Source organism: Phoca vitulina, unplaced genomic scaffold (assembly GCF_004348235.1).
Source record: "Phoca vitulina isolate PV1807 unplaced genomic scaffold, GSC_HSeal_1.0 scaffold6, whole genome shotgun sequence".
NCBI classification, from domain to species: domain Eukaryota; kingdom Metazoa; phylum Chordata; class Mammalia; order Carnivora; family Phocidae; genus Phoca; species Phoca vitulina.
In genome coordinates this window covers 16,967,754-16,990,686 of record NW_022589709.1, presented here as the reverse complement: position 1 = coordinate 16,990,686, position 22,933 = coordinate 16,967,754, and the positions used below count along the sequence as shown (strand labels likewise).

The 22,933-nt window shown below is 45.9% G+C and overlaps 1 long non-coding RNA gene across 2 annotated transcripts in view; it reads right to left on the bottom strand.

Annotated features, from left to right (window-relative positions):
- Window positions 1-21,696, bottom strand: part of LOC116632120 — a 361,137-nt gene extending 339,441 nt beyond the window's left edge. For both annotated transcript variants that reach the window (XR_004299341.1, XR_004299342.1), the window contains exon 1: window positions 21,460-21,696. This is a non-coding gene — a long non-coding RNA (uncharacterized LOC116632120). The remainder of the gene's footprint in view (window positions 1-21,459) is intronic.
- Window positions 21,697-22,933: the final 1,237 nt, after the last annotated feature.

Below are 22,933 nucleotides of genomic sequence, written 5' to 3'. Positions count from 1 at the left end.
GGGGAGGCAGGAAATATGAGACGAGGGATGACTGGGATGAAGATGTGGAAAGACTGTAATAAAACAAATAACTATCAAATATTATGAAAACAAATAGGGGGGCGCCTGGGTGGCTCAGTTGTTAAGCGTCTGCCTTCGGCTCAGGTCACGATCCCGGGGTCCTGGGATCGAGCCCCATGTGGGGCTCCCTGCTCGGCGGGAAGCCTGCTTCTCCCTCTCCCACTCCCCTTGCTTGTGTTCCTGCTCTGGTTGTCTCTCTCTGTCAAATAAATAAATAAAATTAAAAAAAAAAAAGAAAACAAAAAGGTATTTAATAATTACCAAGACAAAATATGTCCATATGCCACCTAAAATACTCTCATTTGTTGTCCATGTCATACTTTTCAAACTGTGTGCATACAAACTGCCTGGGGATCTTGTTAAAATGCAGATTCTAATTCAGTCCAGTCTGGAGTGAGGTGTGAAATGCTGTATTTATAAGCAACAAATGGTAACTTAAGGTTCAGCAGACTGTATCCCACACTCAAATGACCCTGAGGCCTGTTCATCCCACCCCAGCATCCCCACCCTCACCTTTCTTCCTGCCCCCACAGGATTGGTGCCCTTTTTATTCCTCCCTCCATCAAACACAAGGCTAGAACTTGCCTACCATGGACATCATGAGTGCTAGTCACCAAATATTTCCAGTTCTCCTCTTATAACTCATAGGAGGAGTGTACTTTCTGGTCCCCTTACTGTTGGGAAGAGCCTAGTTCTGGCCCATGAGTTGAGTGAGAAGTGACATGCCATTTAATTTATCTTTTCCCATCTGCGATGGTGACTGGCCATAATGGAGGTGGTGGCTGCTCTAGCAGCCTGGGTACACTTGCCAACCCACAGTGGACGTGTAGCGTGAGAAAGAAAGAAAACTTTGCTGCTAAAAGCTGCTGGGATTAGGGATTCTTTGTTACTGCAGCGAAACCTAGCATAACCTGACTGATACATACACCCTAGTGTCATACCCTTTACGCTTCAGCACTTTGCATGAAAGAAGCACTTGGTATTTTGTCAAATTGCTTATTTTTTTAAATATTTTATTTATGTATGTATGTATTTATTTATTTGAGAGAGAGCAAGAATGAGCATGTAAGAGAGAGAAAGACAGAGATAAAGAGAGCACAAATGGGGGTGGGGGCGGGCAGAGGAAAAGGAAGAAGCAGACTCCCCTCCCTGATGAGCATGAAGCCCAACTGCAGGGCTGAGTCCCAGGACCCTGGGATCATGACCTGAGCGAAAGGCAGATGCTTAACCGACTGAGCCATCCAGGCACCCCATCAAATTGCTTACTTTCCTCCCAAACCTACAACTACCATTTTTGGCCAAGTTTAGTGGCACAGAATCTGGTAAGACAGGAAGAAGAGAAAGAAAGCCCCATCATGTTTCCTGCTTTTTACTGAGCACATCTGAGCTGAAGTGGGACCCACAGAGCAGTTCTTCTAACCCTCTTCAAGCGCCTACACTTTTCCTTCCGGCTCTGGTTCCCAGTCACTTTCTACAATGCAGTTTTATTCTGAAGGTACTGTACAAGCCTCCTGAGGGTGAGTAAAGTATGGTCCACCTTTCCATGGAACGAATGTTTCCCCAGATAACTGGTCGGCTGATGTGGGCTGGGTTCCATCAACAGAGATGGCAATTTCTTCTACATGTGATAACATCACTTCTCACTAGACCACAAATCCAGAAGCTATGCAAACTGAACAAGAGAGTCTGGGGGAAGCACCCAAGTGTGGTGGAGAATGCAGTGACCTAGGACTAAGAAGTGTGTGCTCGAGTCTAAAACCTGCCATCCTATCCATCCACCAGCCTCTTTTGAGGGCCAGTGAAAGAAATCCAACTCACACAACTGATGTGAAAAATAGACACAAAAACCTCTCCAAGTTCCCAAAAAATGTCAAGAAGAAACTATCTCCCTCTGTGACAGCATGCTGCTATTTGTTGGCTCTGTTCTCTGATCTGCTTTCCCCTAGTGACAGCAAAGTGGTCGCAGTACATCCAGGCTTATACTCCAGCAGCTCAGCAGCCCCAGCAGAAAGGAACACCCTCTTTTCCAAGGGTTCCATCAAAAGCCACTGAGTGGAATTTCATTGGCCTGGTTTCAGTCACATGCCCATCCCTGAACCAATCACTGTGACCCAGAGCAATGTCAGTGCTCAGACTGGCCAGACCTGGGGCACATGAGCACCCCTGGAGTTGGAGGTGGGAGCAGCCTCCGTCAAACCATATGGACTGAGAGCTGGAAGACAGTAAGTCTCCCCATGAAAATGAGGGTGCTATTTCAAAAAAGGGGAAAATGGTTACTGGAGAGACAAAAGCAACTGTAAGCCACTCCAGCTGCCGACGTTCTCGCATCTTCCCAATCTCATCAATCATAAGTCAAATTCTTTGTCAATGTCCCAGGGAAGCTGCAAAGGCTCTACAATGCCACATGATGTCATTGCCAACAGATTGCAAGACAACACCAACGAAGATGCAAGAAGTCATGAATTCCAGAAGAGTGATGGTGGAGAGCTGCTTAAACCAAACGTGGGGCTGTTGGCAAAAGAGGATCTGGCCAAAGTTAGCCTGGTTATAACTCAAAAGGAAAAGTCCGCAGGGATAATGCTAAAATAAGAAGTTTTTAAAAGAATGATTTAAACATCAGAACTCGATGTCCTCAGATATTTTTGCCAACATCGATTCTTGTTATAAGATGACTCTTATGGGCTAGTGATATCTTACAATTTTTTTAAAATTACACATCTTATGGTCCTAAAAACATTATATCCCAAAAAAATCAACCTTTGACCCTTACTTTGCATATTCTAAGAGTTAGTGCACAGTTTGCAATTGTAAACTAATTTGCATATTCTAAGAGTGCACAGTTGCAATTGTAAACTAAATTTGGTTAAATGTATGGTACATTTTTCCCAATTAAATGGGCATGATGGGGGAATCTCATTGAGATCTTGATCTGAATTTCCCTGACCCCTAACCATACAAGCAAGAGTTCATAAATGTATTAGCTTCTTGTGCTCCCTCTTCTGAAAAATATCCGTTCACATCTTTTGCCCACATTTCTATTTTTTTTTCTTGTTGATTTGCAGGTATTCTTTTTATATTCTTGATACTAATCTTTGGTCGTGTATATGGCAAAATATACTTGAAAGGTTGTTTCCCAGTACCAATTATCTTCAGATATGAGGAACTTCTGCAGTTCAAAATCAAACTGTTTCCTTCGAGTCAGTGCAAGATGCTGATAAATTTTCACTTTTTTTTTTCTTTCAACATTCCTAATCAGGGTCAGGAAATAACCCAATATCTGTCCTTGGGATGGGCCAGATTAGATATACTTAGCAGGGCTGGTATTTCCCTTACATGATATGGTTTGTCTTAAAATTGATAACTTCTGGCAAAGATCTTCAAGTTACTTTAAGTTCTTTGTTGGGAAATAGCAAACACTCTAGTTACAGCAGTATCACCCTTAAAAAGCATCCATTAGGTTAGCCATTTTCTAAGAAGGTATCTATGAGAAACCAGTCTTGCCATATCAGTTTCCAGTGTAGAAAATAACATACCATCTTTATGAAAATTCTATAAGCACATTGGATTTCACTCACTACTATGCACTAAAAAAAAATGTATTTTTCCATCTAGAAGAAAAATGAAAAACCCTAACTTCATACCATATAAAGAAATGAATTGCTGATGGAGTAAGGTTCTAAATAAAAAATAAAACATCCAAAGAATATTTTCATAAAATCTATAGAAGACCTTCCTAGTAAACATACATGAAAGTTAGAAACCCCAAAGAAAGAGTAGGCAGATCCAACAACATAACATTTCTAATTACTTAGCATGCAAGTTTTTAAATCAACCCAATTAAAAGTGAATAAGCAAAAAAGACATTTAAACACACACACACACACGGACACACACACACAAAGTAGGACAGATCCTGGATTGGTTAATTTGGTTGTCATTATGTCACTGAGAACCCATGCTCTATTTTCACGCTGCAATCCTCACCTTTGGCTTTTGGCCTTGGCTTGTCCCAAGATGCTACAGCTGCTGCAAGCACCATCCTCCTTCAACAAGGTCCAAAGGCAAAAGAAGGGAAGACAGCACTCCTTGGGCCCCTTTTGAAGAGTGTGAAACCATCCCCTAGACCTAGCTTCTCAGAAACCTCCAGTAGACTTCCATCGTGGGGGAAATTAGCACTTCCCCACATCTCATTGGCCACAATCTCATCACAAGCCTGTGTCTAAACCACAGAACTAGCAGGAGGAGGGAATAACCACAGTTAGCTTGAACTAAGCGAAGTTCACCCTCTGGGGGCTGGGGAGAAGTCCATCTGCCACCCCCAAAGTCCATGGCTGCCCCTGTTAGCAAAGAAGAGGGAATGGCTGTTGGGTAAACAACCCACTGTACCTGCCTTGGAAAATATAAAATCTCCTCCTCAAAATAAACAAATAATTACTGAATTTAGAATATGTGCCAAGATGCTCCCTAGCAGCTCACAGTCTAGTGCAAGAATTGGCAAATTTTTTCTGTAAAAGGACAGGTGATAAATATTTGGTGCTTTGAAGGTCATCTGTCCTCTTGTGCAACTGCTCAACTCTGCCACTGTAGCTCAAGAGCAAACATAGATGGTACATAAGCAAATGGGCGTGGCTGCGCTCTAATAAAACTTTATTTACAAAAACAAGTGGCAGGCCAGATTTGACCCAAGGGCTGTAGTTTGTGAACTCCTGGTCTATAGGAAAGATAAACACGTAAACCAAGGCCTTCAGACATGTCTTGTTTAGCAAACCCCAGGCTGAAGCCAGACATTTACCTTCTTATTGACCGTGGGCCCCACTATTCCCTAATACCCTAATACCATGCCACTTTCATATTTACTGTCATGATTCCTGAGTAAAGGTAAAGGCTGTTTCACCCACAGTTCAGGAAATAACCACTTTCTCATTCATGGCATCTTTAGAGACAAAAATTTTTGTACATAAATTTCATTAACAAATACCACGTAATGAAACCATTTGTTCCACTGTGATCCTTGGTATCCTTTGGGACCACAGACACACACACAATTTAACTAAATTATTTGGGCACTGATTTTTCTAGGCATACAGTCCAAAAGAGCCCCATGATAATCCTTTCTCCAGAGTGATCAACAGCCCTGAGTGGTCCCTGTTGACAAGCTCCGTGGTAACCCAATCTCTGCATTCTGCTGACGAGCCACACTCCCGTGGTTTATGAGCTCAGTGGAATCCCTCAATAGAATTATACCCTTTTATTGAGTCCTGAACCATATATTATCATGAATACTAAACCAGTTCAAATGGTCCATCCCCTCTGCCTTCACATTAGACAAAGCCTTCAACAATTACCCTTCTCTTCAAAGAATGTGTTTTCTTTGGCAATGAACCCTGCTGAAACGTGATGCGCCCCCAGGCCTCCTGCACTTCACCTCTAGGCTCAGAGCTAGGCTCTCCCCATCTCACACTGCCATCTGGGGTCATTTGGACAAGGACCACAGGAAGCTGTCTCCCTTTCCATAAAGAAAGGATTAGCAAGGAAAAGTACAAGTAGGCTCAAGTTCAGAGGGAATGGTTCTACCCCTTGCAGCCCCTAGCAGCAGTCCTTTGTCACCTGACATCTGCAGGTGACATCAAGCACTTGAGAAGCATACTTTCCACCCTCGATGGGCCTGAGGTTCTCCAAGAAGGTGGTGCTTTCGTCAACAATTCTAAACAAGGTGTGCTACTTATTTTCATCCATTCAATAAATGTCTCTCCAGCATCTGCCATGTGTCACATACTGTGCTGGACACTGCAGATACAGTGGGGAACAGAAAGGACCTGGATCTGACAATGTTGTGCAGTGTTGAGGGCAAGTTGGAAGTAGAGAATAAACAGATCACCAAGTCCGTGATGTGCAATTAAGTCATCATAAACAATATGAAGGAAAGGAAGAGGATGCTGTATGTATGAGTCTCCCACGGCTGCCGTGACAAAGTACCTCGACCTGGGTGGCTTAAAACTACAGAAATTGATTGTCTCACAGTTCTGGCAGAGACCAGAAATCCGAGATGGGATTTCACTTTGGGTGCAAATGGAAACCCAAGAGTAGCATGATTAGACTTACATTTCATCTTGAGGATATTTTCCAATAGCATTGCTGGCCTCAGTCTAAACTGGGAGTTATTATTTTTATTGTATTGCTCCAGTGACTGATAGCACATTTTACAAAGTGTGCTCTAGAGACCAAAAATAATTCAAAGTCATTCCAATCTTTCCAGAAAAATCATTCCAATCTTCTAGAAGCTCAAAAGGGATCTAATTCACAGTCCATACCAACACTCAATCAAACCTCTTTCCCCACTGCTCCCCTCCTCAGCTCGAGTCTCTCCTACCCCACACCTTCCTCAGCAGCCTCCCTCCTCAGCCCAGCCTTGGCTGATTCCCCATCAGAAACTCTCCCAAAACCCCAGCCTAAGGTTCTTGATGGCTTCACCCCCTACACCTTCTTCCAGAGCCCAGCTGGCAGACCCACAGCCTCCCTCAGCAGAGAGAGAAGGCAGAGCCTGAGCAGCCAGGGACAGAATCCACAATCTCCTCTCTCTGTCTCTCTCCCTCTCTCTCTCTCTCTCTGCCCCCCACTCTCCTGTAGAGAGGCAATGGCAGCAGGAGTGTAAATACAATGTTATGTTTTATCTTATTTCTTTTTAAAATTTTTAAATTTGTAATCATAACCTCCATGAGGGCAGAAACTCCATCTTACACATTTTGCATTCCCCACGTTGCAGAGCATAGTTCTTTGCACAAAGGTGAGACAAAGATAACAGAATCCTGCCTGAGACCCTGAATCTTTGCTCTATGGTCCAGCATTCTTCCAACACCATCTCCACAGTCGCTGAGCTGAAACTGTCTGGTCTTAATTAAGCTTTGGAGACATCTGTCATGAGTGATTGGTGTCATTTTTCCATCCACTCATCACTCCTAAAAATGGACTCATTCCTGCTAAGGAAGAATCAAGAGACTAAGGCGCCCCAGAGTATAGGTGAGGGAGGGTACGGGAGTCATCCAGGGGGGTGTGCAGACGACAAGGGGAGGAGCAGCTGCTACGTTGGAGACCCCGCTCCCAACTTCCCAACCTCCCAACGGCTGCTAGTGTGCAGCAGAATTCCCTTCCACAAGAGGCCTGTTCTAGCAGCGAAACATGATCCTGAATGGACTAAAGGAAAGCAGAAAGAGATGGTCCCCAGGAAAAGCTTGGGAAGGCAAGAGGCCATGCATCTCACCATGGACTGCAGGCTCCTCCGGGGCAAAAACTGCACTTAATTCAACTGTGTACTTCCTGCCTCCCTTCTGACCTCTGCCTCCAGGCCCCTGGGCTCCTAGCTGAGGAGTAGCACTCTGCAAAGTTGGTGAGCTGGTCAGTTGGCTTGTCAGTTGGTTAAATGAACAACTAAAATCTCTAATGAGAGCCCTAAATCCCCTTCCCACGTGCTATTCCTCCGAGACTTGGCAAACACCATAAGGTCATGGTTGCCCCTGCTACATTAGGCCAATCGCCAACTGCCCAAACTAAGAAAGTTCATGATTTCTTAGAATCCCACGGAGTTATAATACATATATATATATACTATATATATAGTCTATGGTTGCCAAGTCTTTGTCCTGGGTTGCTGGCATGGAGCTCCTAAAAAATGTGGAATCCTGTGAGTGAGGGGGTCTTTTGTGATTCCTCTGACCATACCTGAATTTACGCTGAGGTAACCTTTGGCAGGCCCCCTCAAAGGCTGCAGGATAGGAGTTGGATGCCCAAGGAACCCACCCCACTCTGCACAGCTCCACCCCTGGGGAAGAGAGTGCAACCAGGGATTGAGCTCAATGAACAATGGCCAGTGATTTAATCAGCCGTGCCTATGTAATAAAACTGACAAAATTTCTGAAACATAGGATTCAGGGAGCTTTCAGGTTGGTGGACACATGGTTGTGCTGGGAAGGTAGTACCCCAAAAAGGGAATGGAAGCTTTGTCTAGGGAGCTTTGCCCTATGCATCTCTTCCATCTGGCTGTTTCTGACGTATATCCTTTAAAATAAAACTATAATCCTAAGTACAGCACTTTCCTGAGTTCCATGAGTCATTCTAGCAAATTATCAAAGTGGAGGGGCATGAAGGTCATGAAACCCCACAAATGTGTAGTTGGTCAGGCAGAAGTGCAGGTAGCCTGGGGACCCCATTTGCACCTGGAGTGGGGGCGGTGTTGGAGGACTAAGGTCAACCCGCAGGGTCTGTGCCCCTCTTTGTAGTTGGGTGTCAGAACTGAAGTGAATTGTGGGACCCCCAACTGGTATGAGAGAACTGAAGAACTGGTTTGGGGGACAATGAAACACACAGAGACCCCAAGATGCTCCTGAGCTGCTAAGAGGTGCACACCTAAGCCATCCACCCGAGAATCTTAAGTTAAAACTTTCTCATTGAAAGCTTGTATGACCACTTTACTCTTATCCTTTCTCATGTTTTACAAACTTCACTGAAATCGCTCCTCAAATACAAACATTTGAAGCACCTACTATGTGGAAGGTGCCAAAAGCAGATGGTCTTCAAATATTCAAGCTCGTATCCCTCCTAAAGGAATTTTCATATACTGTGTAGGCCCCCGCACATTTTTGGTTAACATTGAAAATTTTTTATCATAAATTTAAATAATGCAAAGGCTACAATTCCTACTGCATTATAAATATTGACATTTTGTAAATATAAAACTATTACATCACTCTCTTAAATGTTTCCAATGGAATTTAAATGCCATAGCAATTTGATACCCACCATCAGTTATTTTCAAAAAATACATAAACAAACTCTTCTCTATGAGTCAGAAAAGTTTACAGTTTTTCCTTTTTCCTCCTTGAAAGCACATTTACTTTTTCTCATGGAATTTTATTGTAATATAATTTTTATGGTTGCAAGTCATTTATTATTCACCTTATCATAATTCTATGGAAGAAAAAAACATATATAAGCTGAAGTTCTCATTTACTCTTTTTTTTCTACAATAATGGGGCTCTGAGTGTTAAAAATTCTTCCTCTGGATTGAGCTATCATTGCAATCATTATTTGTACATGTTTGATCAAGGCGATATAGATATATTACAAAGGTTGCTGCGTACGTGTTAAATGCACACATACAATTTATTGAAAATACATGTCTTAATTAGGATAAAGACTTCTCAGACACCAGTATTTTGAATGTCACTATTTGGCACTATATATTTCAGGCTGAGGGAAGGCTGAGTCTTTCTTTGTGAAAGTGAGAGAAAAGAATCTGGAAAGAGTTGGAGAAAAGGAAAACTGGCCTCCATAGCAGGTACATTCATAAATGGGTCCCTTTAAAACTACCTTTACCCACATCCCCTTGGAAAGTTCTCCCACACCTACAGGGGTACCAGTAGCCCAGGTCTGTAGATCAGGTCGTAGAGAATTCAGATAAGAACAAGATACAATTCCAGTCTTCCAGGAGTTCACATCTGGGGAGGGAGATGTACTCTGAGCACATCACCCCAGATGAATCACCACAGAAGACACAAAGGCTTGTTCAAGACAACAGATGTGGTAGAAAAATGGTCCCTGAAGATGTCCACATCGTAATCCCCAGAACCTGTGGATATGTCACCCCATGCAGCAAAGGGCAATTAAGGATGCAGATGGAATTAAAGTTGCTGATCAGCTGACCTTAAAATAAAGAGAATATCCTGGATTGTCCAGGTGGGCCCGATGTAACGAGGTCCTTAAGAGGGGAAGAAGGAACCAGAAGAGCTCAGAGGAGTGCTATCTGAGGCAAGACTCAACTCACCATTGCTGGCTTTACAGATATTTTGTATGTGCATATTAACTTAATCCACACAACTGCATTATGTGAGATAGCTACAGTGATGATCCCCATTTTACGGATGAGAAATCTGAGGCACAGGGAAACAGGAGGCCATTTGCCCAAAGTCACAAAGCTAACAAGCAACAGTAGTGGGACTTGAATGGAGACAGTCTGGTCCCAGGGTCTGTGTGCCTAACCTCTGCCTGCCTCCCTGGAAGGTCAGCCCCTGACCCCTCTGTTCCTTGTCCAGGACCCAAGGGGTTCACATTCCCCTGCAACTGCCCTGGTGTCCATAAATGACAGTGACAGCAGCCGTCCATCCATTCCCTCACACCCGGGCTGAAAGTCATCTCCGGCTGCAGAAGAAAAATCGGGATAGAGAGACGTTATTCCCACTCATGACCTACCTGCATCCTCCCTGCCTCTCCCTCAGGCGTGCGCTGCTGGGGTGTCCCTGCGGCCACGCACCCACCAATCCAGCCCTCTGCCACCACACAGCCACATCCTCTCCACGAAGAGTGGACACGGGTACCACATTCTTCCCGGAGAAGCCACGCTTCCTCTGATTGGAAATATCATGTTCTTTTAAAAAGTCATTTCAGGGGCGCCTGGGTGGCTCAGTCGTTAAGCGTCTGTCTTCGGCTCAGGTCATGATCCCAGGGTCCTGGGATCGAGCCCCGCATCGGGCTCCTTGCTCCGTGGGGGGTCTGCTTCTCCCTCTTCCCACTCCCCCTGCTTATGTTCCCTCTCTCTCTGTGTCTCTCTCTGTCAAATAAATAAATAAAATCTTTAAAAAAAAAAAAAGTCATTTCAAAACATTATGGGCAGATGGACATTGTGAAATGTGGGGGGAGTTATTCACAAAAAGGATATGTACAACAATTCCCATTTTAACAGATGCCTGCGTATATATACTTTTAAGACTGGAAAAATATACACGAAGATGCTGACAGAAGGGTGACTTTTATTTTTTCTGATCAGCTAGGTATCCTAAATATTTTACAATTAATTTTGAAATAAGGAAGGGGAAATCAAAGTAATTATTTTTTTAAAGCAACAGTCTATTATAAATCAAGATCCTTGAAATTCTAACCAAAAGTATTTTTGTACCTAATCCTATATTAGTGAGTGTTGCTAGGGAACCATGGGAAGCAAATTAGGAATAATCCCAACTATAGCTCCAAAGGGTACAAACAGAGGCAATCAGGTAGACAGAAGCCTATGGATTGGAGAAAGAAATCACGGGGTCTACGTCTAACCTTGCTGGCTCCTTCTTCTCCAGCTCCCGTGGAAAAGAAAGACACAAACACTTGCATAGTTGAGTGCAAGAGGCTGAAAGCCCAAGACAGCCAAGAGTATCTCCAGAAAATAATCAGGGCCAGGGGAAAGCTAATAATCATTAGTGTTCACCATATACTTACTTTGTACCGGGCACTGGGCTCAGCATTTATTAATTCTCACAATGCCCCCAAAAAGACAGGGCTATTATTATCCCCCTTTTATAGATAAGAACACTGAGGCCCAAAAAGTTAGGTGACTTTCCCCAGGTCACACAGCCAATAAGTGTCAGAATTGGCCTATGAGTCCAGACAGCCATTCTAGATGCCATAAAGCAACACTGTGCTCCGAAAAGTCAGAGTGAGTGAGTACTTTCTTTCTGGTCAGAGAGCTGAGAATCACACTCAAGGGCAGCTTTCAAAGCCAAGGTTAAGAGGAGGAAGTGGCCTGTCTTCTCAAAGCAGAATGAGAACTAAAGAAGGGAAAAGATAAAGTGTTAGTAATAGAGATGGAGTAGAGAGAAAAAGACAAAATTTTGCGTTGGCATTTATTAATTTCTGCCAGCTTTATTGTTTCTATAAATAGGGTGTTTGATGCTTATGTTCGCCGGTTTAATAAAGGAGCTGCATGGTGAGTGTGTATCCACGCGTGTGTGAGCACGTGCCCGTGCGTGCATGCATGTGCTTATGTGGGAGGCACGTGTGCCCGTGATGCTCATATGTGCGTGAGGGTGTGGTGCACGCATGTGTCCGCACATGGTAGCGCGCACGTGCACCGGCGAGCCCGACAAGCGGCCACACCCATAGGCAGCCTGACTGCCCACCCCATCACCACCGTCACCAACACGCTTGTGTTTTCCCAGCGGCAACCTGGCCTAATCGCCAGCAAAATTCCTCATCCGAAATAAACGGCCTCCTGGGAGCCAGCCCTCCGCCCTGCCTGGAGGCAGCACATGTCTCCTGTTGTCTCCCCGTGCATCCACTGGGCCCCGTGCAGAGCGGCTCAGGCCTGCTGACACACTGACAGCAAGCAGGGTTGTGGCCAGCGCCAGAGGCACAGTTAATGGCGCTCCTTTCTGGTCTGACACTTGCCTTCCACACATTCCTCAGATTTGAAAGAAGGAAAAAGCTTGCTCATTCCAGCCTCCCTGCAGATGCCTAGGGTCTAAATGACCATCGCCAGGAAGCAGAGGCCCAGGCAGCCCTGGGTGGCCCAACTGCCTGTGCACCAAAGGGCGGCGGCATGCCCAGCCTCTCCTTCTGTTGGGGTGTACCACGTAACCCACGCGCTCTCGAGCTGGGCTCCTCCAGCTGTGACAGCAGTCACACACTCAAGTCTGCCCTAGAGATGGTACCATTCTTGACTCCATGGGACGGGGTCTCGCTTTGGGGGCCTTTCTGGAAACCAGGCAAACAGCAGAAAAGCGAAACCTGGTAGAAACTTCTTAGCAAGCAGGTATCTTCCTTGTCTAATCCTAACATCATCAACAACCTGACAGCATCTTTCAAGGACTAAAAAAAAGTAGTTTTGCAGCCTTTTCTGACTCAAGACAACAAGCAAAGCCTTCCCCAGGGGCAGCTTAATGTGGGAGTAAAATGAGAGGGGGAGAGAGTGAGACACAGGTCAGAAGGAGAGGCACCCTGAAGAGCAGCCTGTCCCCGGATTTGGGGGAATCTGAAGTCACGCCCCTCCAGGGAGATCCCTGTCCCATCTGTAAAGCCAGAGAACTCTGGGGTCATTTCCAAAATAATGGGAGCACCTGTAAGAAGTGGAAAGCAAAAAGCAGGAAGGTAGCCTACTGAGCATTCAGGTTCTTTTTTAAGCATCCAGAAGGAAGGCGTCAATTCAGCAAGGTAAACTGCAGAATGAGAACAGGCCAGTGGATAGCTAATGCAGGGCATAAAAGCTAATGCAGAGGGAGATGGGGTTGGGGAGTCAATTATCAGAGCCAAAGAAAAGAGTGCTGTTCACCAGTGAGTGACTGTCAAAAGTGTCACTGAGGTACAAGATCATCCCTTTACTCCACAAATACCTAATTGGTACCTGCGCTGGACCAGGCCCTGGGCTGCACATTTTCTGAATGTGAGCAGGTACCAACTCACCAAGCAAAGCGGTAAATAAGGTCTGTCCTTCTCTCTCTGACCCTGTCTCTCCACCCTTCTGAGGAAGCACCCCTCACCCTCCCAGGCCTCATCCACTCCACATAGACCAACAAGGCCCAACCTCCTCATGTAAGCGATGAGAGATGGAGAGTTGGGTCCCACCAAAAGTGAGGGGCAGAGGCAGGACTAGAACCCACATCTCCTTGGGCCCAACTTACTGGTAGCACCATTGGGCATGCAAGGGCCAACCCCAAGCAGGAGTTTGGAAGCAGAGAATGTTGGCTGGATCCTGGTGCCCCTCAAATTGTGCACAATAAGACAGACTCCAAAAAGCACCCAGTCATAAATGGGGTACCATCCCAGGCTGAAGTTGACACCACTTCTCATCTGTAAAATGGGCATGATTCCTAGATCCTCATCCCTAGGGCAATACATATTCAGAGGTCCCCAAACACTTCTTGGAGCCTGTATACCAAGTACGGGGGTTATCAGAAATGAAGTTTTAAATGCTGAAAAAGCCTGCTAGTGAGGCCAACCTTTATCTTGTAGGAATGATACACGGGGTGGGAGGGTGTGGAAAGATCCTCAAAGGCTAACAGATCAGATCTGCATTTTAGAAGGACTGCTCTAGAGCCATATATGGACTAGAGAAGAGCAGGAAGCCCACCACCAGGCCATTACAATAGTTCAGGAGAGAGAGAGGATAAGGGCCAAACTGAGGTGTGGACAGTCAGCCATGGATTCTAGAGATTATTTTTATAATTTAAAAAAATTATCTTCTGTAGATGTGATGATGATTGCACAACAATGTGAATATACTTGATGGCCCTGAACTATACACTTAAAAAATAGTGAAAATTATAAAATTTGTTTTGTATATTTTACCACAATAAAAAAAAAAAACCTCTCCCCCTCCAAGTAAGATTATTTATTTGTCAAAAGGACAAAAGGCATAAATTCAAAGACCTCCCCTAGGTCTCAACACTTCTCAAATACTAGGAAGAACAAAAATGAGTAACGTTTATTGAGGACAATTACTGTGTTCAGGTATCATACTTGTATTAACTCATTTAACCCTCACAAAGACCCTATAAGGTAAATACTGTTATCATGCCCATTTTACAGATGAGAAAACTAAGCACAGAGAACTTAAGGAACTACCCCATAGCTGGTACCCCAAAGACAGGATTTAAACCCAGGGAGTCTGACTTCAAAGCTTGCATGCTTACCCACTATACTAAACTGTCTCTGTCCAGTTAGATGCTAACTATCTAAACAGGAACAAAATAATGACCAACTAGCCCCACTATTCGATTATTTGACTTCACAGAGAACAGGAATCGAGACAGCTAACCAATTTTTTTTTCCATTTGCATCCAGATGTTTGGCATCACATAAACAAGATGATATGCCCATGGGTGGGAGCTATTCAGCAACTGTCACCAGTAGAAACACGGTCTTAATGCAAGGTTCTCATTTCATAAATTACCTACTCAAAAATGTTTGCCTAACCTCCTAGGGTATTATGCTTTTTTTTTAAGATTTTATTTATTTATTTGACAGAGAGACACAGCGAGAGAGGGAACACAAGCAGGGGGAGTGGGAGAGGGAGAAGCAGGCTTCCCACGGAACAGGGAGCCTGATGCGGGGCTCGATCCCAGGACCCTGGGATCATGGCCTGAGCCGAAGGCAGACGCTTAACGACTGAGCCACCCAGGCACCCGGTATTATGCTTTTTGAGGATCCATTCCTGATGGCCTTCTGCTTAACTCCACACAGGTTCGAGCCGTAGCTCATAGACATCCTGTCCATTTCTCATTCTCTCTCCAGTATGTGCTGAAGTCACCTCAGACATTTTTTATTTTTTGCATCACAAATAACAAAAACCATGCATATTTTAGCTTCATCTCGGGGATTAAAGTAAATACATAATTTTGGCAAATTACTCGGAATTACGGGCTAGCAGCATCTGGTTCAGATATTCTCGAGTAAATTATTGGCACTGTTTCTGCCACATTTTTAATTTTAACCAAAATGTTCTCAGAAACATGTGTTTTCTGTCCTGTTTGCATGTAATCAGCTTCAGAGGGCCTCGGAGTTTTACACTGGGGTTTCAGCAACGAGCTGCACTACCTGGTCACTGCCCGCAGGCCCCGAAGAGCCGCCCCCTCTCCCCGCGCTGACGGAGGCCGCCGCGCTCCGTTGCCGCCTCCAGCTCTTCTGAACGAGACGGGCCCGCAGGTACTGTGTGTACACGTTCCTCACCCTTCATTCTGCTCCCAAATTACATACCTCGCTTTTATGTCAAGTCCAATATAGCTTCCTTAGCAGTTTTTTTTTTTTCCCTCCTTATTCCACATCAAGAGTACCCAATTACTTTTATAAATACTTGTTTTAAAAATATCACAGTGGTTTCCTGCTGCTTCAAATTCTGAAGGGCTATGCAGGATTTTAGACTCTTATAAATCTTTCAAACAGTTCATATTTTATCAACAACGTGTGCTTTTTTGTAAACCCTAAGTATAACTCCTCATCGAGAACATTTTTTTTTCAACTATTTGACCTTTCCATAAAAACGACAAAATAAAAGGAATTTTTGCCATTTCAAAACTCGTTTGCAATGCCCTGCTTGTGCTCATTAACTCCGCCTCGCTCACCACGAAGAGTGGTGTTTTTGGTTAAAAGAGAAAGCGCTGTCAATTCCAAAAAGTCCCAGTAGAGGTAAAGCAGGGTTATGTACTGGGGCTTTAAAAGAAAATTCCAGGAAGGCCTTGGCTTTTGTTAAAACTGAAAAGCTTCCTAGCTCAAGGCAGGAACTTCTTGAGTGAATGTTCACCGACCGAGGTTGCCAGGTCATGTGGTGAAGCATCGCTAGAGACATGGAAAGGGCCAGCCTACACGGTGGAGGCTGGCCTCCAGGTCCCGAGGATGCCACTACTCTGAAGTCTACTCAGCTGTCTGCATTCATACGGACACTTGTGTGGTTTTCCACTTGGAATTACTTGAAGATACCCAAGGGATAGCCACTTAGGAGACAAATCCCAGAATATTCCACCATGAGCAAGACATAGCTCTACCAAGCACAAAAACCATCGAGCTGTGTTTACCAACCAAATAGCCATCTAAAAGCTCAGGAATTTCATGTTCTAGTCTCCTCTGCCATGTCTGAACTTGTATTTTATGTTCTGGAAACCATGCTGGGCAGGGAGAGGGAGAACAAGGGGAAAGAAATGTAGTTAAGGTATATTTTAGAGCCTTAGGCCTCAGACACAAAAGGAAGAAGCCAACTCTTTGAAGTATGACCTTGGGCTAGACACTCTTGATTCTCCCCCTGCAAGTCCAGGAAAGTGTTTATAATCCCCAACTTACCACTGAGTCCCACCACATGCATTCAGACAGCAAAAATGTGGTAACTACCTACTATGTGCCCAGGTCCCCCTGGGAGCTGAGGAAGCTCCAGAGACGTACGAAAAGGAAATGGGAGCAAGAGCTTAAAGCTATGTAACCCCACCAGCCACCATGGGAGCCAAGTCAAGGAGGCATCCCAACAATCATTGCACTAGAGACAGGCAGGAGGGCACAGCTCCTGGAGGCTGGATACTCAGAAGATTCCAGAAAGTGAGGCATGAGCCATGCCAGAGGAGGTCTGTCAGTGAGGGATCTCCAGAGAAACAGAGCCAGTAATACATACACATATATGAATATACAGTGGTCCCCCCTCATCCACAGGGGTTAAATTCCAAGACCCCCAGCGGATGCTAAAACTGCTGGCGGTATCAAACCCTTATAGATACTATGTGTTTCCTGTACGTACATGCCTATGATAATGTTTGATTTATAAATTGGAGACAGTAAGAGATGAACAACGATAACTACTTAAAACAGAATGATTATAACAATTTACTGTGATAAAGTTATGTGAATGTGGTCTCTCTCTCTCAAAATATTGTACTATACTTCACTTCTTGTGAAGACAGGAGATGACAAAACACCTGCAAGAGGAGATGACAGGGATGAATGACGCAGGCACTGAGACGTAGTGTGAGGCCGCTCCTGACCTTCTGATGTGTCGTCAGAAGGAGGGTCGTCTGCTTCCGGACCACAGTTGACCACAGGTAATGGAAGCCGTGGAAAATGAAACCGCGGAGAACTGGGGACTGCTCATGCACGAATACGCATATATGGGTATATATAAATACACACACACACATCGATTTCTTGGGAGGAACTGGCTTGTGTGGTCATGGGAACTGGCATGGCTGAACTCCAGGACGGGCCAGCAGGCTGGGAAACACACAGGAGTTGATCCACAGTCTCGAAGCAGAATTCCTTCCCTACAAGACCTCAGGTGACTTCATGGGGCCCCCCCACAACATCAAGGGTGATATTCCTTACTGAACGGCCACTAAATGCAGATGTTAACTACAACTACAAAATACCATCGCAGCAGCACTAAGATCAGCGCTTAAGTCAACAACTGGCTACCATGACCTAGCCAAGATAATCCATTAAGCTAACCTGACAAGAGGCACTGGGATCAGGAGCAAGGAAGGGCGGGATGCAGAGGCGGGCTGGCCTAGGACACAAGGCATGACAGAGCACTGAGGACAGTGAGCCGAACGCAGGGGCCACAAGGCAGGAGTTCTGTCTGGGCGTCAGCAGGGGCAGGACTTTGGACTCTCTGCTGGGAGGTCCTGTGTCCTGGCCTCTGGGGTTTGTTAAAGGTTGCCCAGGATACAGGCAACAGCACAAGCTGGCTGGAGCCTGGGGATGGCTGGGGACACGGAGAAGCACGGCTTCTCTCAGGGCTCTACAGACGCACATACGTCAAGTCTCTTAATCACCACAACCCGAAGACAGAGGTATGATTATTAGCACCATTTTACAGACAGAGAACTAGAGGAACAGAGAGGTTAACAACTTGCCGAAAGTCACACAGCTAGCAAGGGGCAAAGCTGGGATTCAAACTAGTCAACTTAGGTGTGGGGGGTGAAATGACTTGTCTGAAACCATAAAGCAAGGAGATAAAGTTAGGACTCAAATGTAGGCCACAAGCATATATGTGGTGGCCGGTTTGCCCTTCTGGAAGCAAACCAGCCTGGGTCAACCCTATGAGCAGCCTGATATAGAGCTGGAAGAAACTTGCAATGTCTCCTCCAGGTCCTCCACCAGGCACACTGGTTCCCAACAGCCTTGCAAAGACTTGTCCCAAACCAGGATGATGTCTGCACGGGAGCCCGAAGCCCAGAGTTCAGAGGGCAGGGCTGCCACTTTATGCATTAGCAGCCTATACAATGCTAGAGGTGCCCTGTGAAGCTAGGGGGTCACCTGCTAGGAAGGCCCCCCACCAGACTTACTTTCAGATTCTGGGGATGTCAGACATGTTGGGAGCAGCTCAGTCAAGGGGCTCTGGGGAGATGCTTCCCACCAAGGTCCCTGTCACCTCTGAGTCTTCGCATCTCCGCTGAGTCAGGACACAACAGACTTAGCATCTGCAGGCTTATGGATGCTCTGCTGTGTCATTTGATCCAAACTGGCAATTAAGCCAAGTCCAAACATCTAACAGAGAGAGAATGAAAGTCATTACCTGAATAATTATCATACTACTTTTACACTTGTACCTTGCCTTTTCCTCTTAAAATCTTTCATCCTACAGAGGGTTACACATTGCAGTGTAAGAATCAAAGTGTTGCTTTTGTGCTTGTCCACCCAGCCAGCGCCTCTAGGCTCAATAGACAAATACACAGTTCACAGTCTCCTGGTTCTCTGCCAAAACCACTTTCCTGCTGCAAGGCACACCTCTCAGGCCCTCCCCTCCACTTTCTGGCCCCTCCTGGTGGTCTCTCCTTTGCTCCACAGCCAGTTCTCCCTTCCCGTTGCACCCACCCCTACCCTCCTCCCCCTCCCCTTCCGGTCCCCCCAGCCCCCTCCTCCCCCCTCCTCCACAGCTGTTCTCAGGACTAGCAGCTAATGGAGGAAGAAGACTGCGTCCTAGTCCCAGGAGGAGCCTGAAGCAGGGCGGAAGGTCAAGGAGCAGGGGGTCTCCAAAGACAGAATGGAGGCACCAGAGTACTGCTCACTGGTCACCCACTGCCTCCCTGTGCAACCCGTGGCAAGTGGCAGCCCCTGGCTGTCATGCCCACAGTGCGTGGCACAGGGAGGTGCCCAAGATCCAGAAGTATGCCCAGGGATGGCTCTCGTTTTCCTAAATGCATCCTCACCTGTCATATAAATCACAGTTCCCCAAAGTGTGATGTGCAGATTACTAGACCCCTTGAGATGATTCACGGGGCAAGAAACGTGTGCTTTCTATTTCAGAGATTTGGATTTCTTTTTACAATCACCTTTTATTTATGAGAAGCAATGGTGGCTTTCACACACAGTCATGTTATCAAGTTTTCTGCTGAAATTAATTTTGTCAGGGAAAAACATGAGCCAATTTAAAGAAAAGTAGAAAGCAAGGGATTACACGGTGGAATGCATGTATGGCGAAAAACCACAAAGGGGATAAGCTAATGACTGATGGCCGGTGATCCTGACATAAACTGCCTAAATACAGACCCACCCTCAGACCCACCTTGGTCCTTGGTTAATTGAGGACAGGTCAGAACCACCAACTGATTCAACGGACAAATGTTTACCAAGAGCCACTGCTGCGTCCAGGACCGTGCGCATCACACAGAAGCAACCCAACTTCAGGAAGCTCATCGTTCACTTGTTGGAAAGAACAGGTCTTCATTTGCAGAAACTGCTACAGAATGAAGCGAAACAGTATGTACGGAAGGAAGCAGATGGAGAATGGTGGGGCAGCAGGGACAATAAAGGGGACCCCAGGATTGGCTGGGGTGACTCCAGAGGGGGTGCTCCGGAGGTACAGAGATCGACTTCAGAGCAAAAGAGCCCTGACACATTCCTTCCACAGCGACCTCACCACCTGGCTCCCAGGAAGTCACTTCAGGCCCCTGGTGCCGTCCTGGCAGCAGAGAGAGCCACCAGAGGACAGTGCTTCTAAAAGCATGAGAAAAGGAGGGACACCAGGGAGTCATTTCCCAGGCTGCCCTGAGCCCACATGGAAGGCTCTTCTCGGGTGGCACAGGGAACCTCGGCTCTGTCTGCTCAGGCCTGACTGAGGGCCATTCCCTAGACAGCTTCCATCAATTCTCCACTTTCCTGAGGTGGTGCTCCTCGCTCTCGGTCTGTGAGAGACTCGTCTTCCTTCCCAATCTGAAGCTGACTCAGGAATCCGGGGACCGGAGCTTTACTGAGTGGGAACAGAGGCAGGCATTCACAGCTGCTGCGTTTTCCTCTAAATCTTGAGAGTTGACACCTTTGGGTGCCTTTTGGTGCCTGTGATGGCACCTGCAGGTGGGGCCTTTGGGAGGTACCTGAGGTTAGGTGAGATCGTGGGGATGGGGCCCTCATGATGGGATTGGTGCCCTTAGAAGAAGAGACACCAGAGAGCTTGTTCGTTCTCTCTCCACCACATGAGGACACAGCAAGAAGACAGCCATGAGCAAGCCAGGAAACGTGCTCTCAACCCAACCATGCTGGCACCCTGAACTCAGACTTCCAGTCTCCAGAACTGGGAGAAAATCCATGTCTGGCATTTAAACTGCCCAGCATACGGTATTTTGTTATAGCAGCCCAAGCTAAATAAGACATCCATACTCCTTACCCTGGCCATCGGCCCTAAAGTACTCATCTCCTGCCACTCTCCAGACATCACTCACTAGGCTCCAGCCACGCCAGCCTCTTTTCAGTTCGGTGAACTAGCCAAACTGAATGCCAACCTCAAGGCCTTTGTACTTACCTTCTTCTGCCTGGAAGCAGCCTCTCCTGATCTTCATAGGGTGGTCTTTTTGTATCATTCAAGTTTTTTGTGTCATTCAAGAAATAATCCCTATTCAGGGAGGTCATCCCAGATCACCCTCACTGACACAGGCCCTTCGACGCTGTATCTTCTCATTACTTCCTTTGCTGCATGAGACCAGCGACTCTGCCCATCTTATTCACCACTATACCCCACAAAGCCCAGCACAGCACCTGGCACATCAAAATGCTCATCAGATATCTATTGAATCAATGACTGAGACACAAAAGTCTGCCCTCCACTGGTTCAGCTGGAGAGCCGGGCTGTTGGCGGGAAAGGGGTGACACCGGCAGAGGGCACCACCATCAGCTTACCCTGTGCTCAGAAGTTTCCCGGTCGGCGAGCCAGCTCAAGCAACCCCTCCTAAGGAAACATGGCCAGTGAAGAGCTCGGCAAATGGAGCCCGAGGCTGGCCAAAAGACGGTCACACTCTAAAATATGCATGACCAGATTTTGCGCACCGTGCAAGTTTTATCTTTGACCGTACTTATGGAAACATTATTCAAGAACATCGTGAACACACAAAAATAAATCTTTAAAAATACCATTTGAATGACATACACATACGAATGAAAGATTTTTCTCCCTCTACTATAGCAGTCCATTAAGGCATTTTTAAAAAGCAAATGTGAGAAGTTACTGCACATAGTAACCTGCAAATAAAAACGTACCCAATCACTACCCACACAGCTGTCCCCAGATGAAACCCACCCCAATCTCACCACCTAGATGGAGCCACCTGAACCAAGATAGGCGGAGGGGGCAGCTCCCCAACTCTGTTTCCTGCCTTCTGAGGATCTGAGGATGCGCAAGGCAACAGAAGGTCACAGTTTCTACGGAGACTCGAATGTGAGTCAGAGAATGGCCATCACCTCCTGCTTTGATCATTGGGAAAACACTGGCTATTCAGTGCCTGCCAGGTGCCAAGCACTGAGCAAGGCATTCTGACACACTAACTCATTTAATCCTACAACAACCCTCCCAAGTACATGGTATTATCCCTGGGCTTATGCTGAACAGACTGAAGTTCAGAGAGGCTAAGTAACCTGGCCTCAGTCACACAGCTAATCAGTGTCAAGGCTGAGATGTGAACCTCATGGCATCCTGATCCAAAGCCCCTGCCCTCCCCCCCGCCACCACCCAGAAGGCATTCCCCACCTTCACACTCCATAGATTAACTCCCGTTGCTCTTCATCTCCGCCATCAGCTAACTGACACCAAGGGCCCAACACCTTCCTCTTCTCTCTCTCTCCTAAACACGCCCCACCTGCCAGGCCTACAATGAACATCATGTAGTCGATGCTAGCATGCCCATGCTTCTCAGAGTCGCCCCATCCGGCCAGTCTCTCCTTTCCTCTGCCTTCCCCTGGAGGGCGCTTTTCTCCCTTTTTTCTCACCAATTATCAGCCTTCTTGCTTTAGTTCTGTGTGCCTAATTTATCTTGTTACCCATTTCCTTAGTTTGTAACCTTGCCAAAAAAACAAGAAGTTTCGGAAAATATTCTTTGGCTTCCTTTTAGATTATAATCTTACCTTTGGTTCCTTTCCATTTCTTTGCTTTGAGGTCTTTCTTTTAATTTTCTCTCTTTCACTTATTTCTCTTCCTAGTTCTTCTGCCTTTTTCAAGGTTTTAAGATCTTAGGGAGAAAAGACATATAAGTATTATATATACATACATAGGTACTGAATTCCTTTGACCATCAAGCTAACTAAAATCACTTTGATCAGCATCAAAATGAAAGTGTTTTGCAATATGATCCATAACCCTTATTGTTCACTGGTAGGGACG